General features: G+C 42.0%; 1 protein-coding gene across 1 annotated transcript in view; it reads right to left on the bottom strand.

Annotated features, from left to right (window-relative positions):
- The window catches only part of slc35d4 (solute carrier family 35 member D4), a 68,880-nt gene extending 51,316 nt beyond the window's left edge, over positions 1-17,564 (bottom strand). The window contains exon 1 of the mRNA XM_084703866.1: positions 17,116-17,564. The gene's annotated coding sequence lies outside the window, so the exon portion shown is untranslated. The remainder of the gene's footprint in view (positions 1-17,115) is intronic.
- Between the last annotated feature and the right edge of the window lie 817 nt (positions 17,565-18,381).

Raw genomic sequence — 18,381 nt, 5'->3', positions numbered from 1 at the left:
ATTGTCTTTCAAAATGACAGTAGAACTCGTTCAGGTTGTTGGCCAGACGAGAGTCGTTAGTGGAGTGGGGGGCTCTGGGCTTGAAGTTAGTGATCTGCCTGAGGCCTCTCCAGACAGAAGCAGAGTTGTTAGCAGAGAACTGGCGCTTCAGCCTCTCTGAGTACAGTCATTTAGCCTCTCTCACCGCCTTGCTAAACCTGTTCTTCAACTCCTTGAAACTGTCCCTGTCCCCACTCCTAGGGGGTATTCCAGGTGGCGGGTTCAACAAACTCTGATATTAACCCTGAACTCAGAGTTGAGTTAGTTTAACATGGGAAACTCCGAACATTCGGTTCCAGAACACCTGATATGCATTAGTTAATTTGACTCGGAGTACGTCAACTCTGAGTTTAGCGCGTGCACGAGTTCTACTAAAAGCCAACATCTATGGAGCTCCGATAACAGGATTCACCATGGAAAAAGGCGACAAAAAAAGGGCTTCCTATTTCACCACAATGGAATTTGAAATTTTAATCCGTGCGTATGGCGAGTCCGAGCACATATTTCGTAAAAAAAAGTAATACGGCTGTAGCTGCGAAGGACAGACAATTGGCATTGGAAAGAATTGCTGATCAAGTCCATGCGTAAGTTTGAATCTAGTCCATAAATCGAACATTCAATGTCCGTTAATATTACAGGTGAAAAAGTGTTGGAATTGTAATTTAATCAAATACAATGTTCATATAGGTGCAATCCAACAGGCGTGAAGCGCACTTGGCAATAATTGAAAATGAAATATAAAAACGTAATACAAACAGGTAAGGCATATTTTGGCCTACAGGTTTATGATTGTACCTTCCATCACTTTGGTATCATATTTGACATACAAAGTGAATATCCTCATTGCCTATTTTATCCTGTAGTGGCGGAAACGCACAATGTCCTGTCGCCTGATATCTTGCTTAAATTAACACTGAGTTCAATTCAGCAAATATAAAGAAGGCAGAGGCACGCAAAACGGGTGGAGGGCCACCACCAGCACCTCTGACCTCTGCAGAGGAGCTGGCTCTGAGCCACAACATTGGCCGTCCAGTGGCTGACGGCATCCCTGGAGGAAGCTCATCAGTCACCCCACAGGACACAAGTGCCTACATAAGATGTAAGTATGTGCGAGTATGTGTGTGAATGTGTTTTCATTTTCCACTCTGGTCCACTTCTAGTCACTGATGGTGTAATGTGGTTACATTGAGTGGTTGAGCCTCGTGCAAGCCTTTGCACAACGGTACCACTTGTAAGTAGGCCACTCAATACTCCATTATGCATAGTTGTGGTGACTATCCTGAAACAACACCTTTCATCACAGGATGATGATGATGAGGACACAATTACTGCTGCCACAGACGGGGTTGCAGAGAGGCCTACATATATGGTGCTACATATAGGATAGTTCTCTCTCCATGTACTTTATTTACAGTCTTGGGTGTAATTGTCAGTTTAAAATGTACACTGAAGTGATGAGAGTAATGAATGTAAAAACTAAATGCACAGTCTGATCCTGTTGAACAGAGCATGGATGAGCCTTGCCAGGAGAGGGGTCCATCAACCTCCAAAGCACAGCTACAGACAGTGAGATGTTCAGTAAATGGCAGGTGAATTATCTGTTTAGAACTGGGATTTAATGTCATCCTAATGTATTCCCAGTTACCAGTTAAGGATTTGTACAAACTCAAACTACAAAAAGACCAGACCAACAGAAAACTGACCAAGAGATGCTGTATTTGGGGCGGAAGATAAAGAAGACGGATCTAGAAATTGAATTGCTAGAACACCAGCTGCAGGTGGGTGCATGGTCACAGGTGAGTGAGTGTTAATTGTCAGAACAATATATAAATATTAATTGTTGCATTTCTATTTGTAGGCAATAAAGAAGACAAAATGAAATGGGATATTTATTTTAAATGAAATTAAATAGGATATTTAATTCATGTTTCATCAAAATATAAGTTTTTGTGGTGCTGCACTTGAGAGCCGATACTACGGTGGCCCACGGGTGCACACCACAGCAACATTAGCAAAGCAAACAAAAGTTGAAAACACAACAACATTAACACACAACACAACGACATTAACAAAAACAAAACATTTATAAAAACACTACATTTCAAAAACAATCTACTACTTACAACACAACGGTATTGGTTCACACCACCAACATCAGCCGAGAACACCGCAGCATTGGCTGAGAACACCGCAGCATTAGCCGAGAACACCGCAGCATTAGCCGAGAACACCGCAGCATTAGCACAAAACACAACGACATTTGCAGAAACGCTGCATTTCAAGTTCACACCAAATCGCTCTCTAGACCACTAGGGGCAGTGCATGCAAAGTGGGGTGTTTTACGAACGAACATGCATACATTTTCAAGTTTTATGGTTTAATGGACCCGTATGTACAGCTCTTACGGTGGTGATGGTTTACCAGTTTACAGAATGTTTTTCTATGCAAATGTTACGTCCCTCGCCCTGCTTGTATGTGTGTCTGTATTGTTGTGTGCTTGTTTTCCCTTCAGTTTCCCCTCGTTTTGGTTGCCCGTCGGTGATTGGCTGCCACCTCCATCTCCCCGTCACCAGTGCACCTCCGCCCATCCATCCTTGTCCAGGATTGGCTGCCGTCACCATACCCCCATCGCCAACGCACTATACTCCACCAATCACCTGTCTGTCCGTCCACATTTAAACCCGGTCCTGTGTACTGTTCAGTAGCCTCTAGCCCTATGTGTTTTCCTTGTCGGCGTTTGTGTGTGTTGTTGCGATCTGCTCGTGTTTAGTGTTGCCCGTTGTTTTACTGCCTGTTTGTTTGTCGATTATCGCCGGTACTCGGTATTGTGCTTTTCGTTATTTCATTATTATTTCAGTCGTACAGGGGCTTTGGAACAGGTAAGCTGCCCATGGGCATACACCCCATCACGTAGCTAATCCCTGTTAAACACCCTAGGTAAGGAGCGGGTGCCACCCATGTCGGTTTTGTTAGCATAAGGAGGTTTTTGGTTAGGTAGAGTAGGGCCTTTTTGATGATTGCTTTTCTTTGGCACCGCTCGTAGTTCCACTGTACCCTGTCGGCTGTGTTTTCCCTTTTTGTTACTTCTTTTGTTGGTTACGAATAAACCCTTGCTTGCTTGCATCCCAGTGTGTCCTCGGCCCTTGTGTGTGTGTGTGTGTAGGCTCATTGGGTAGTGTTACAGCCTTTCCCCCCCCCCTAGACAAGGTCTGTAACAGAAGAAAATAAAGGAGTAAATTCAACCAGCAGTAAGTTTAATGCCACGATACATACGGGGATCCGTTACAGTAAGAGCTACACCTCCAGCTAACCTGCTGCATCGAAGATTACAACGGACGAAAAGGACAACCTCTACAGAAGGCAAGGAACACCCTTACGGACGAAAAGGATTAGAGCAGCGGTGAATTGAAGACGGCGTGGTGGTACAGATAGCAAGAAGACGGACAAAGGCTAACAAAAATGGAGGAAATCGATGCTACTTTGCGCAGGAAGGATAAAGAGCAGCAGATCAAAATCCGTCGAAAGGTAATTCAGGAACACAAAGAAATGCTAGAAAAAGAAACAGAACAAGGTGCTGTCAGACAAGAACTAAAATAGTATTTACAAAACAAACGGAAAACTCTTGCTGAACTGTTAACGATGAAGATAATGATACAGATTTAGCTAACGCTAGACGTCCTGAAAGGGCACAAGTTCCAACTGAACAGATGCTAGCATACCGTGAAGAAGAACAGAGCAAACGGGTAAAGAGACTTGTTAGCCTTTATGAACAGTGGAAAGCCCATGCTCGTCAAACACGTCAAGAACTAAAATCTGAGCTAGCAGAAAGTCGACTGACATCCCTTGCAGACAATTTAGAAATAAGGAAAATGGATACAATGAAAATGCATGATGAATTGAGAGACCACGGCACGCCAGATACTGAGCTAAGGCGTAAAGTTGATGCTTGTGCAGAAGTAACGAGTGACATTATCAAAATCCTGAACAAGACACTGACTGGCGTAAATGGAGAATACGATGCAGAACATGAAGGACGGTGCTTGCGCGATCTACTTGAGCCTGACTATGCCCGGTCAATTTATGACTCCTCTGCTTTAGTACTGACTGGCACTCATTGTTCCATGCACTCAAGTGTTGCAGCCAAGTGAGCAGAAGCAGCGGCAGATTTAGCTGCTAAGGAGGCTGAATATATGATGTTAGCGGAGGAAAAGAGACTGAGCTTTACAGGAAGAACACAGGTGGAAAGAAGAAGGACACAAGTGTGAGTTAGAAACCCTTACGGAAAGAAAATATATTCACCAATATATGATTTGAAATACATTTTAATATATTGTTAATATATTATTTTCCACTACATTGACCAATATATTATATATGGAAATACATGGGACAATATATTGATTATAAATATATTACTAATATATTATAAACTATAATATATATTCATGTAATATATTGCAATATATTGCAGAATACAACAATGATTGCCGTTTTCCATATATTTCAATATATGGAACATGAATATATAATATATGTGGTTATATATCCCAAAATATATGCAATTATGTATTCATAAATAACCACCATAATCTATGCCGCTTTATATGGGAAAATGTATGGGTAATTTTTGTAAAGATATAGTGTCACATGTATGCTTCATATATAGTAGAATATATTTTAAATATATGTAAAATTATATGGAAAGATATATTGTACAATGCATGTGTACATATATGAGAACATGCACATACAATGTACAGACATATATGGTGATTTTTACATTTAGTCATTTAGCAGACGATCTTATCCAGTGACTTACAGTAAGTAGAGGGACATACCCCAAGGCAAGTAGGGTGAATTGCCTTGCCCAAGGACACAGCTTCATTTTTGCGCTTCCGGGGATCGAACCGGCAAACTTCTGATTAATAGCCTGATTCCCTAACCACTCAGCCATCTACAAGGTATTTTAATAAGGTTGTCAACGGCAGTATTTCAAACGGAATCCCGGGTCAAACAGTACCACCTGCTAAGTGAAAATTTGCCCCCAAAAACGTAAATACCATAAGATTGACATTTATTTATATATGCCTGAATTAGAGCTGTTTGAGCTTGGACCAAATGTGACTATGATTGCCATACGTCAAAACGTCTTCTTTTGTTATTTAGTAACTGAACACTGCAGAGTCTAGATCTTGGAATGGCTCAATTGGATGAGAGGTTGTGCTGTTAATTGAAGGGTTCCAGGTTCAATTCCAGACCTTGGCATTTTTTTTTTTTTTACAAAACAGTTTCTAGTTTTCTGGGTAATCCCGGTGTAACTACCTATTATGTCAATTTTAAAATATTTTGCCATTTTGAAGGAGGAATTTGCCATTGCTGCTTGCACCTATATTTTTTTACATATAATTCAAATATATTCTACCATATATTAAACATACATGTGACACTATATATTTACATATATTACAAATACATTTTCCCATATAAATCGGAATACATTATGGTGGTATTTATAGATATAAAATTGCATATATTTTGGGATATATAAACACATATATTATATATTCATGTTGAATATGTTGCAATATATGGAAAACGGCAATCATTGCTGTATTCTGCAATATATTGCAATATATTACATGAATATATATTATAGTTTATAATATATTAGTAATATATTTATCATCATTACATTATCCCATGTATTTCCGTACAATATAATGATTAAATCCCATATATGGACATATATTGCCTAATATATCACATCATATTTTCCAATATACTGCAATATATTTTCCTTTCGTAAGGGAAGGCACTGGCTTTGCTTTTGTTTTGCTTACCCTTGTGCTCCACTTGTCCTGACAGGATTCCGCTGAATGGAGAGCGAGGAAAGAAGTGACTGGATTGCAGGCGGTTTCGGCCTCCACGGACCTGAACTTGGCAAAGTCCTTGAAGCTAGGGAAATCCTTTCCCTCCGTGAGACGCAATGTGACTTGCCGGTTCCATCGTGAGGCTATCCACTCTGGCAGTTTCCTCATCAACTTCTGATTTTCCTCACAGTCATTTAGGATGTTTAGGCCTTTTACATGGGGCATGGCCTGTAGACAGGCATTTAAGAAATCTGAGAAATCTCTCAGTCCTTCAGCATCTTTCGACTGTATTTTTGACCAGTTCGATAACTTTTCTCTAAATGCCTTTTGTATGATAAACGGCTGGCCAGGCCTCCGATTGAGCTTGTTCCAAGGATCACTGTAAGCTTCGCTGTCACTACAATAGAATGTCCCTTTTAGGCATTTGTGAGCTGAGCCACCTACATATCTCTTGAGGTAGTGCAGCTTATCGGTAGTCGGAATGTTCTTTCTATCTATAAGTGACATAAATGAAGCCTTCCACTCAACAAAGTCAATTTGATTGCCATTAAACACTGAGGGCTGTGGCATAGGAAGCCTGTTAATAGCAATGCTGTCCTGAACAGCTTGTGCGAGGCAGGATACATCAATGGGAGGAGATGGAGTGACAGCTGTGCGAGGGTGCGTTGTGGCAGGGAGAATGGAGCTGAGTGGTACAGAGTCATGACATGGCTTAAAAGACTGACCATCAGATTCCTCTTTAACTTCTCTATTGTATGCTTCAAGTCTGGCTTGGGCAGCCTTTAAGTCCCTTTCAGCCTGCAATCGTTCTAATTCGGTCTTCTGAGGGTACTTTTGGAGAAAAATGGTACATACCTCACCATGGTGTTTATCACCCAAAAAAGCTGAGAGTAGTTTTTGACTGCTCGGGCAAAGTACAAGGAAAGTAGACTCAACGAACTCATTCGTTTCCGGCAGCACCACACTGCTCTGATGTGTGACATAGAAAAGATGTTCCATCAGTTCCATGTCTCAGAGAATGACCGTGACTACCTACGCTTCTTATGGTGGAAGAACGACGACCTAAGCACACCTCCCCTTGAGTTCAGGATGAATGTCCATCTCTTTGGAGCCGTATCTTCACCAGGGTGTGCAAATTATGGATTAAAGCAGCTTGCCAAAGAACACAGTCACACACACCCATTAGGCTCACAATTCATTGCCAGAGACTTTTATGTAGACGATGGCATCATCAGTGTGGAGTCTGTTGAAAAGGCCATTCAAATAGCAAAGGAAGCACGTGAGCTGTGCGCAAAGGGAAGTTTACGCCTTCACAAATTTGTGTCGAACAACTGAGCATCCCTTCAACAGAACATGCCAAAGACATCAAAGCAAAGGATCTCAGATTTAATGACACAGCCTTAGAAAGAGCATTGGGAATATACTGGAACATCGAGAGTGACTGTTTTACATTCAAAGTCTCACCAAATAACCAGCCAGCAACATGACGTGGCATCCTGTCATCTGTTGCCTCCATAAACGACCCGCTGGGCTTCGTAGCTCCATACCTCCTCAACGGAAAGAAAATTCTCCAGGACATGTGCCATCAAGGAACAGGATGGGATGACCCAATTCCAGAGCGACTGAAGTCACGGTGGGAGAAATGGCAAGAGGACCTTGTTAAGATGGAAAGGATACACATAGCTCGCTGCTATCAGCCAACTGGCTTTGGAAGGGTGACCAAAACAGAATTACATCACTTCTCAGATGCCAGCACCACAGGCTATGGCCAATGCACATACCTGAGACTGAAGAATGAAAGAGGAGACATTCACTGTGTTCTTCTCATGGGAAAGGCGCGCGTCTCGCCGCTGAAGGTCACAACTATACCCAGGTTAGAACTTACAGCAGCAGTTGTCTCAGTCGCAGTGAGCAATATGCTCAAAGAAGAATTTGGCAACTGTAATGCAGAAGAGTTCTTTTGGACAGATTCGAAGGTTGTCTTAGGCTACATTAATAATGACGCTCGCCGCTTTCACACCTTTGTCGCAAATAGGGTACAGAAGATCCGTCATGCCTCAGACCCCAAGCAATGGTTCTATGTACCAACTGATGAAAACCCAGCAGACTATGCTTCAAGAGGGAAAACAGTAGATGAGTTGCTTTCTTCTGATTGGTTCACTGGCCCTAGCTTTCTGTGGAAAAGGGAGATAGAAATGCCAATAGAGGTGCCTTCAGAGCTACCTGTCGGTGACCCAGAAGTTAGGAAGGCCCAGACATTTCAGATAAAGACCTCAGAACAAGTTGACCTTGTGGACAGACTGAATCAGTTTTCATGCTGGTCTCGGGCCATTAAAGCAGTGGCGCGTCTCTTACGGGGTGCTAAAAAGGTAAAATCCTATGACCTCTCAACAGTTAGTGAAAGACAAAGTGCAGAGCGACTCATCATCAAGAACATACAAAGCCAAACATATGGAGAAGAGATAAAGCTACTCAGCAAAGGACATCAGCTACCCAGACACAACAAGTTGTATCACCTTGATGCTTTCCTGGATGCAGAGGGTGTGCTCAAAGTGGGAGGTAGGCTCTGCCGCTCATCTCTCCCTAACACATTCAAGCACCCAACAGTCATTCCTCAGGGACATCACATGACGAATCTGATCATCGCCCACCATCATGAAAGAGTGAAACATCAGGGCAGAGGCTTAACCATCAATGAAATTAGGTCCAATGGCTATTGTATCTGTGGACTGAGCAGAGCAGTCGCAACCTACATCCGTCACTGTGTGACATGTCGAAAGCTGAGAAGGCCGGTTGAAAGCCAAAGGATGAGTGACCTTCCCGTTGAACGAACAGAACCCACCCCTCCGTTCACATACTGTGGGATGGACTGTTTTGGTCCATTTTGGACAAAGCAAGGGAGAAAACAAGAAAAAAGGTATGGGTTACTCTTCACCTGTTTCTGCTGTAGAACCATTCATATCGAAATGTTAGAGGACTTGTCCACAGACACATTCATTAATGGACTGAGATGCTTTTCTGCTTTAAGAGGTGCTGTGCGAAAAATTAAATGTGACCAAGGCACTAACTTCATGGGTGCAAAAAATGAATTGAATGCTGCTTTGCAAGAGTTAGACATGACTAGACTGAATACATTCCTCACAGAAAAGCAGTGTGACTTTGTAATGAATGAACCTCATGCCAGCCATGCAGGGGGTGTATGGGAACGCCAAATAAGAACTGTGAGAAGCGTTCTCAACGCCACTCTACTACTCTCCCCTGGTAGGCTAAATGATGCGTCATTACGCACCTTCTTTTATGAGACCATGGCTATTGTGAACAGCCGTCCACTCACAGCTGATGCTCCGAACAACCCCAACAGTTTAGAGACACTTACGCCAAACCACTTAATCACAATGAAATCCACCACCGCCTTGCCTCCACCTGGCAAATTTGGAAGAGAAGATCTTTATGGACGAAAGAGGTGGCGTCAGGTGCAGTACTTGACAGAACAGTTTTGCAGTAGATAAAGAAAAGAGTACCTCCAGAACATCACAACAAGACAGTGCTGGCATAGCACTAAAAGGAACCTGCAGGTCGGTGACATAGTAATGGACGCTGATGACACATTACCACGAAGCAAATGGAGACTTGGGACAGTCTCAGAAGTCATCCAAGGCAAAGATGGACTTGTGAGACGGGCCAAAATCTTGTTTGGAGAGAAGGAACTGAACCACAAAGGAGAGCAAACCAGCAGGCCCGCTTTGGAGCGCCCTGTCCAGAAATTAGTTTTATTGCTAGAAGCTGTTTAAGCACTATGCATTTGTGAAATGTGATAAAATAATCTGTGATGTATAGCATAGAAATTTGAAGGGTTATTCTTGTACGTGGAAATTGTGTGTTTTAAGGTTTCCATTTTGTTAAAACACTGTAATTTGGTGGGAGTGTAAATAACCCCATAGAGAGATTATTATTTTGGGTTAATTGCCTGCTTTGCATTTGCCTTAGTGATATTTTGTGTGCCTAAATGACAATGTATTGTTTGAAGAATTCATTGATGTTTTATGCCACTTTCTCTCTTACATATAATTAGGACTTTTATTGTGACAAGGTAAAAGGTATCGCAGATTTGGTGTGTGTTAATGTGAACTTGTCAGTACGATTCAAGTTTTTGTTACGAACGGATGCACATGCATACATTTTCAAAGTTTTATGGTTTAATGGACCCGTATGAGGCTACAGCTGATACGGTGGTGATGGTTTACCAGTTTACTGAATGTTTTTCTATGCAAAGGAAGAAAATAAAAGAGTAAATTCAACCAGCAGTAAGTTAAATGCCACGATACATACAGGGATCCGTTACACAAGACATGGACTTCCAAGTATATGTTTACAGAGGTCAAAGTCAAAGCTGTGTCAGTAGTTTTGGAGAACAGGTCGCTGTGTTGAAGGATTACAATTTGACTCGGCACTAAAGAAAAAACTAACAGGGACATAATAAGAACTTGATTGATTCAGTGGGCGCAAGCTGATGGTTTGCTAGTTAAACTGCAGACCCTGATCATCATCTTTCAGCTGTCCTTCGCATATCCACCTCAGACATTCAGCCAGATTTTGATGCACTTGTTCAAGCCCACTGGATTCCTCTCACAGAACAAAATGAACTGAAAATACGTATTGCTTTTTGTATAAAGTTTATCAATTGCATATCTTTAACATACTACAAAACAACTTTTCATTGTTTGTGAAGATTAACTAGTTACAAATAAAATGAAACACTGATGTAATGATTATTTTCGTTTTTACTGTTACTTTGATAGTCTTTTCCTAGTAGCCAACATGTAAAAGATTTATATAAATATTTACAGAATATCCTTATTCTTCTGGTAACCAGTAGCAGCTAATCAAGGTATACTTGTAATTTTATATACAGTTTAATTTTGCTTCAAATAAAACCAATATTTACCTACACCTTATTCTTGTTAAAGGTAATTTACATAATATATATGAATGTATATGGAGCGTGATAAAAAGCTGACCTTGAAATTGTGGCGATGCAAGGAAAAATTTGGGTGCACCTACATTTTGTGTTGGTGCACCTAAATAAAAAAGTTAGGCGCACCAGTGCAACCAAGGGAAAAAGTTAGTCTGGAGCCCTGATTGATATGAGTTCCTCCAGCCTGCCTTTGGTCCCCCAGTGGCTAGAATTTAGATAGGTGTAAACCAAGCCCTGGGTGTTTTCCTCCGCCTCCCGAGAAAATGAAGGCTCAAACGCTCTGTTTGAAAATCTGCTCCTTGTGACGTCACAAGGAGCCAGGCTACCGCTTTCTCTCTGCTTTGCCCGCCCAGATAATCTGGCCCGCCCATGAAAAACTGAGCTCCGATCGTGCAAAGGCAAGTGCGATATCAGTTTTTCCTGGAGAAACATCATGGCTAGCAAACGAACGAAGCATAACAGTTGCTCAGTGTATGGATATACAAATCAAAACAAAAGTATTTTTTTGTCCCTTCATCCAAACCTCTGCACAACCAGAATCTTAATTTTATTTTCGCTGGAAATGCGCCGACACAACTTCCCACAACAAAGTTTTGTATGTCTGCGCCAAACATTTCAGCCACTACTGTTTCCTCAACTTGAGCCAATACAAAGCTGGCCTTGCTGAAATTAAATTCTGGATCATTACTAACTCTCCTTCGTCATGCTACAAATCACTTCTTTGTTATTTGGTTAACCATTATGCTGTTGGTGTTATGGTGCATGCAATATCCGCCTTTCACCTCATTTAAATTATTATGAGTGTGCACCTCTGCAAACCAGGGTGATCAGATGAGAATGGCTAAATTAGAGGCATCGTACAGCAACAGTGGCTACGAGCCATTGCGATACATCCATTGTAAACATTAGCGCATTTTGCCGCCACTCTCCTCCTCATTAGCATTTAAAGTTACAGACACAGAAACAGTGGGTTTTGAGGAAAGCTCATTGTGGGACTGCTCGTAGTGGCTGTAATTATGCACCAAGGCTGAATTTCGGGAAAGATACTTCAGATACAGTAATAGGGAACCACTAAGGCCTATATAAAAGCATCCAAAAACAGCATATCTTGTGAAGGTCTTTGACAGTCAGAATCACTGTTTACAGGCAAAGGTCCATCTGGGGGGTATTCGTCGTACCTCGCTAAGCAGTTTAGCGAGCTAATTTTCAGGCTAAAATAAAACACGCCCCTATTTTTGGTTCGTAGAAGCAAGTTTAGATAAATCACCATAGTAACATATCAATCAGCACTAACCTGCTCGAGAGCAGGCTAACTTAAGTGTAGCTGGATAAGCTTGCCACACCCCCGGAAAATAATTGGCAGCTCCCTTTTTGAGAGACCCAGCTGACCAAGGAGATATAGTTCGATTAACTTTCCATACCGATAGAGTTCTTCACGATCGCCAAGATCCTTTATTTCACACGGATGAGTTCTTGTTTGAGCGATATCAATTCAGCTGACAAGGACTAATTTATTTGCAAGACCTTCTCGGGCCGTACATTGCAAATATCACACGCCGCAGCAAGCTATGCTTTATGAGCTTATGCTGCTGTATGTGAATATGTAACGCTATGTTCTAAGAAATGTCTTATCTGTTGTGCCTGTGCTTTTTATGTTTCACTGTGGTAGAGTGGGAAACGTCATATAGATTCCTTCTTATGTCTTGACGTGAAGAAATGGACAATAAAGCTACTTGAAACTTTTACTGTGCTTCAGACTCTCTGCATAGCCTTCAGGGTTTTCCCGTCAGGTAGGCTACATTTTTATACAGTATAGGCGATGCAGAAAACATTGGCAAAGCCACAGCATGCGTTGGTGTAAGAAAAGTGTACTTGGCGCTTAACCAGCTGATCAATCAATTGATCATATTCCTGGCCATGCCCCAGTCAATGAAATCAAAGAGGGATTTACACATAGGCCTACATGCATATACACATATATAGGGTGATATCAGGTAAAATGGGCCATTTAAGGTTTGTGGATCCCAGCCCTGACAAGTAACAGGGGATTTGATTTTATTTTGCTTTATGGTTGCTATGGTGGGCGGGCCAATAATTCAAACAATACTGCACCAGAAAGCTGCATGGTAAGTAGCCTGGCATACCAAATCTAATTAAACTATTATAAGGATGATAAATCTTTTTTTTTTTTTTACATGCACATAAAAAACTGCATATCTGTCTTGATGGCATCAATCACAAATAATGTTGTTAGTTTGGTATATGAACATATTTTTTGAAAAAATTATGTTTTTCTTGGTGGTCCAATTTACCTTAACCCACTGAGGTAAAATGGGCAACATGGTTTCAGATAAAATGGGCCATCATCTGTGTCACTCACAAACACACATACACGTGTTGGAGTGTGTGTGAGGGTGTGTGTGTGTGTCACACCATGACCCCCCCAACCGTAATAATGGTAGTAGATATTTTATGTACAGTGAGTATGGCGAAGGAGAAGGAAGAGAGAGGAGAGGAGAAAGGGAGAAGGAAAGAGAGAGAAAAGAGAGTAGGAGCAAGGACCAGAGAGGAAAGGATACAATGATAAAACAGGGATGGAAAGGAAGGCCAAACAATTACAATCTGTGGAAAGAGGAGAGGATGAAGGGGGCCTTAGATTAATACATGGAGGGAGAGAAGAAAGGAATTACAGTGAGTGTGCACCTCTTTTTCAAGAGCATGGGGTGTGCCGCAATCAACACTGCAAAGACGCATCAGTGGAAAGGTGACTGGCAGTGAACATGTGTCAGGGCAGAAGCCCTACCTTCCACAGGAGGCAGAAAGGGAGCTTGCTGCCACCCTCAACACATTGGCGCAGAGGGGGTTTCCCTTCACAAAACGTGATGTCCGGCAAGTGGCCTTTGATTTTGCAGCCAAGAACAACATTTCTGGTTTCTCCAAGACAGCAGGGAGGGCCGGATATTACTGGTTTAAGAACTTTCTAAAGCACAACCCAGAGCTTTGGATGTGCAAGCCAGAGGTCCTGTCTGCAGCACGGGCTGCTGGACTCAACAAAGAGGTGGTTAGCCAGTGGTTTAACCAGTATGAGAGCCTTTTGGTCAAGCTGGGTATTGAGGGCACATCGTCACATATATATGGAACTGTGACGAGTCTTGGCTTCAGGATAATTTTTTTTTAATTATGGCACATATGAATATGTTTGTTTAATGCAGTTTAAATGTTTTGTGGCTGTATAAGCAACTGTGTTTTAAAAGTAAATTTGATGATAAATTACAGTTTCCCTTTGCAGTTTCACTGGCCCATTTTACCTGAACAGCCGGTCCATTTTACCTGAAAATGCTTGTGCCAAAAAAGTTGGCACCGCTGATGTTTCAAGAACTGTAGGGCCTAAATAATTATATTTTATTACATCATAAAAAAAAGATCAAAAACAGTCATTAGTAATCATAAAAACACATGCAAAAGGCATATATGGTATTGTATTATTGTCCCAAACGATTTACCAAAAAGTGGCCCATTTTACCTGATATCACCCTAGTACATGCGCTTTCAGTAGGCCTACATATATCCTCATAAGTGTCTATGAATTCGTATCAATTATACTCTTTGGCCTTGTTTTTATACTTATTCTGAAAAAGTTGATATCATAATTTTCACTAGCAAGATCTCATTCAATGATTAATTTCCATTAAGCCTACTGCCAGCAGGCACATTTAAAGAAATGTGATCTGATTGATCGGGGTAATAAGGCACTAAAGATGAGCCATTTTTTTGCCAAGATGCCTGTCTTGCTCTGGCAGCGGTGGTGGTGTTTGACTTAGCCATGAAAATATGCTTATTGTCTTCGTAGAGACTCATTATAATAGTTTGCTCAGATGGCGAGAATATCATTGCTCTCTCTTTCGTCTTTTCCGCCATCATACCGTTAGAAAATCACGGTTTTGGTGATCGACCTTTCCTGCCTTTTGAAGTAGGACGTGCTCGTGCACTTGCCCTGATAAGTTTAGCCTGATTGAAATTAACCACATGATTTGGATGCGGATCAGCCGTCGACGAACCGATATTTGCAGTTCTCAGTTAGCTCGCTAATGTTAACGGGCTAAAGGGACAATGGATTAGCTTAGCTTCAACCCTTACGACGAATGGGCCCCTGATCTCCTGAATTGATATGTCAGACTGTGCACTGATCTCCTTGTCTGATATTCTTCCTCCCCACATCTTGGAAACTAATGATATTGAGCCATAGGGCTTGATACCTATTAGAGCCTTGAGTGTGTTATGATGTTTGTAGTTTGACCTGAGGTCTAGGCCCTAGGCCTGAAATTGAAGAAACGTTCTAATTTCCTGAGAGATTACTCAAGCCAGATCACGCCACTGTGTGTGGTTTGTTTATTTACATCAACTGGACTATTAACTCTCACGCTAGCAAGCTTGCACGATATGCTACCCAACGTTATGCTACCTAGTGATGGGCTGCTCGGTACTAAGGTGTCGATACTGTCCCGACACATTCAACACTCATTGCATTGGAACAACGTTTCGAGACGGGTTTTAAAAACACTTCCGGTCACGTGTCAAAGTGTTTCCAAACGTTTTGGGAAGTGATCTTGAACGAAACCTGTCTCGTACTTGCCAAAAGACTCTGACGTGTCGGGGTATAAAATGAGGCGGCAAAGCCAAACGTTTTGAATGCGCGAGACTATGGTATGGCGTGAAATTAGTGCCAGGAGATGGAGCACAGTGTAAACAAATATTTGTGTACTTGTAGAAAAGATTTGTAATTTGTTAAAAATGTTTCGTGTCTCTGTAGAAGGAGGCGGGATCACCGCTCCCAAAACCATCTCGAAGCCAATCAAATATAGAAAAGTGAGATTTGTGAGTTTAAGATAGTTTGAGATAATTGGAGACTGTTAGAGAACGTTATATATAGCCTATACAGTATATAGTATATACCCCCGGGAGCAAGAAATCGTGTGCCGCCCCCTACCCCGTCGGCCGCCCCCCGACAGCGCCCTCATAATGAGCACCGCTACTACCTGGCTGCGACAAACGAAAACGAAACTGCTGCATGGCAAGCAGGGGTGCCTGCAGCTGCCTGAAGGGGGCGCCAATATGCCAATTCCCCACAAACTGAAATGATCGATAAGAGAAAACCGCGCAGAGATTTGTTTTTTTTTCATGCTCGTGCGCCCCCCACGTGACATGAAAAAATGCCGACCCGGGCGGCTGCCCGGTCTGCCCGTGCCTAAAACCGCCCCTGACCACAAGGCTCCTTCGGAGCGAGATGTGTAATTAGCTACAACACCGTTAGTTATGCCATGTTCGTAGTTGCCAGCAGATGTCGCTGTTGAGTAAAGGTTTCGAGCGTTTCAAAGGCCCCGACTCCAATGTTTCAATTGTCTCGGTGTTTCGAAAAGCCTCGATTTGCCCATCACTAATGCTACCCAACAGCGACCCAACAAAAACGTTTTATAAATGATATGTGAGGAAATGTCTTCCTTAAATACGGTCATGAGTGGTTGTTTGCCAGCCTGTCCATTGGTACCATTAAATGCAGCGAGACCGCCCGGTAAACGTAGACTAGGCTATTATAGCTGGATCTATGCTAACGTTATCCACAGGTTCCGTTGGGTTGATTGCGATTTAACCGTGGCAAAACGGAAAAAGCCTTATCCTTTACATGCCTGTTTACATTTGACATTACAACCCCAAACACAACAAGATTTTGGCATGACGTTAATCTTTTCGATCTAATCTTTTAAATGAACTACTATGAACTACTATGCTATGCTACCATACTAACGGCTGTTGACAGGATGACAGTTCCACCCGGAAGTGTCTTGGCAACCTTTGTTTACAAACATTCTGATAGGTCTATCAGGGTCTATCTAGGTCTATTGTTCACCGCAGAACGTTGGGAAGCCCCATTCAAGTGAATAGAGCATTCTACAGCATTAAGAACAGCTGTGTAATAAGACATAATAAAGTTTAGCTATAGCTGTGGCATTGAAGACAGTACTGTAGCCTACTACACTGCCAGTGTAGCGAGCCGAGTCTGTGACTCTGTGGCTAACGTCAAAACAAAACGCAGTCTCACTCAAATTCCAAGTTTTACACAAATAACAAACTATGCTGACCCGCTGGCTGTCTTCGCAATCGCCACATCTTTAAAACACCGCTGTCCATTTAGATGTAGAATTGACCCTGGTACGAAATTAAGAAAATACTCACCAGACGCAGATCGACAGTTTACTGAGTATCAACACTGTTGACAACATTCCGCAATCGTCAATGGAGGCTGACAGGCTCTCACGTAGCAAACAAATCAACGTTTTTACAGCAACCTATATTAAAATCTCACCACCTGGCTGTTTTCACAATAGTCATATCGTCATAACATTTCCCTCTTTCAGTTTTTTTGTGTAAAATTGAACTATAAAATTAGCTACTACTAGGACGAGTTCTAGCATGGCTGCCGCCTAAAAGACTAGGCGGTCTCACGGGCGACCTACACTCACTCAAATTTAAAAGACTATCACGACCTAAATCAAAAATCCGAGATAGCAGTTCCACTCAAAATCGCTTTCTCTACAAAGCCAAATAGTTTTGATTTTTTGTGGGTGGTATTTTTCACTCGTAATCCAATCTCCAATTTGCGAGCTAGAAAGTATCACGTTGTATCCATGCGTCGTTGCTAGAGGCGGTCTCACGGGCGACCTGCACTTGCTCAAATTTCAAAGACTGTCACAACCTAAATTAAAAATCCGAGACTGCAGTTCCACTCAAAATCGCTTTCTCTACAAAGCCAAATGGTTTTGATTTTTTGTGGGTGGTATTTTTCACTCGTAATCCAATCTCCAATTTGCGAGCTAGAAAGTATCACGTTGTATCCATGCGTCGTTGCTAGAGGCGGTCTCACGGGCGACCTGCACTTGCTCAAATTTCAAAGACTGTCACAACCTTAATAAAAAATGCGAGATTGCAGTTCCACTTGAAATCGCTTTCTCTACAAAGTCAAATGGTTGTAATTTTTTGGGGGTGGTATTTTTCACTCGTAATCCAAGCTCCAATGTGCGAGCTAGAAAGTCTCTATCACGTTGTATCCATGCGTCGTTGGGTGACGTAGCTAGCACAGATTACCCTTCGTTGACAAAAGGCACTTTGTCCCCACAAAAACGTTGTAACCTCCTAAACTGTGCAACCGAACTTAAATCCAAATACAAGCAACGCAATCGCTACCAAGACAAAACTTTTGACACCACCATAGTCTATGTAGTCCAAATATTGACTGAGCCTTAGGGGCGCGAAAATAAACAATAATAAAGAATAATAATATATATGTGAAATTACAATGGTTTGTGCTAGCCGAAGGCAAGCACACCCCAATTATACCAACAATTACAATAGGGTCCTCCTGACGGAGGAACCCTAATAAGAATACCAACAACAACAATAGGTTCCCTCCTACCGGAGGAACCCTAATAATAATAATAATAA

This window comes from Hypomesus nipponensis, chromosome 8, assembly GCF_054491055.1.
Source record: "Hypomesus nipponensis isolate SF chromosome 8, ASM5449105v1, whole genome shotgun sequence".
Taxonomy (NCBI): Eukaryota; Metazoa; Chordata; class Actinopteri; order Osmeriformes; family Osmeridae; genus Hypomesus; species Hypomesus nipponensis.
The sequence above is the reverse complement of the archived record's forward strand: the minus strand, read 5'-3'. Positions and strand labels throughout refer to the sequence as shown.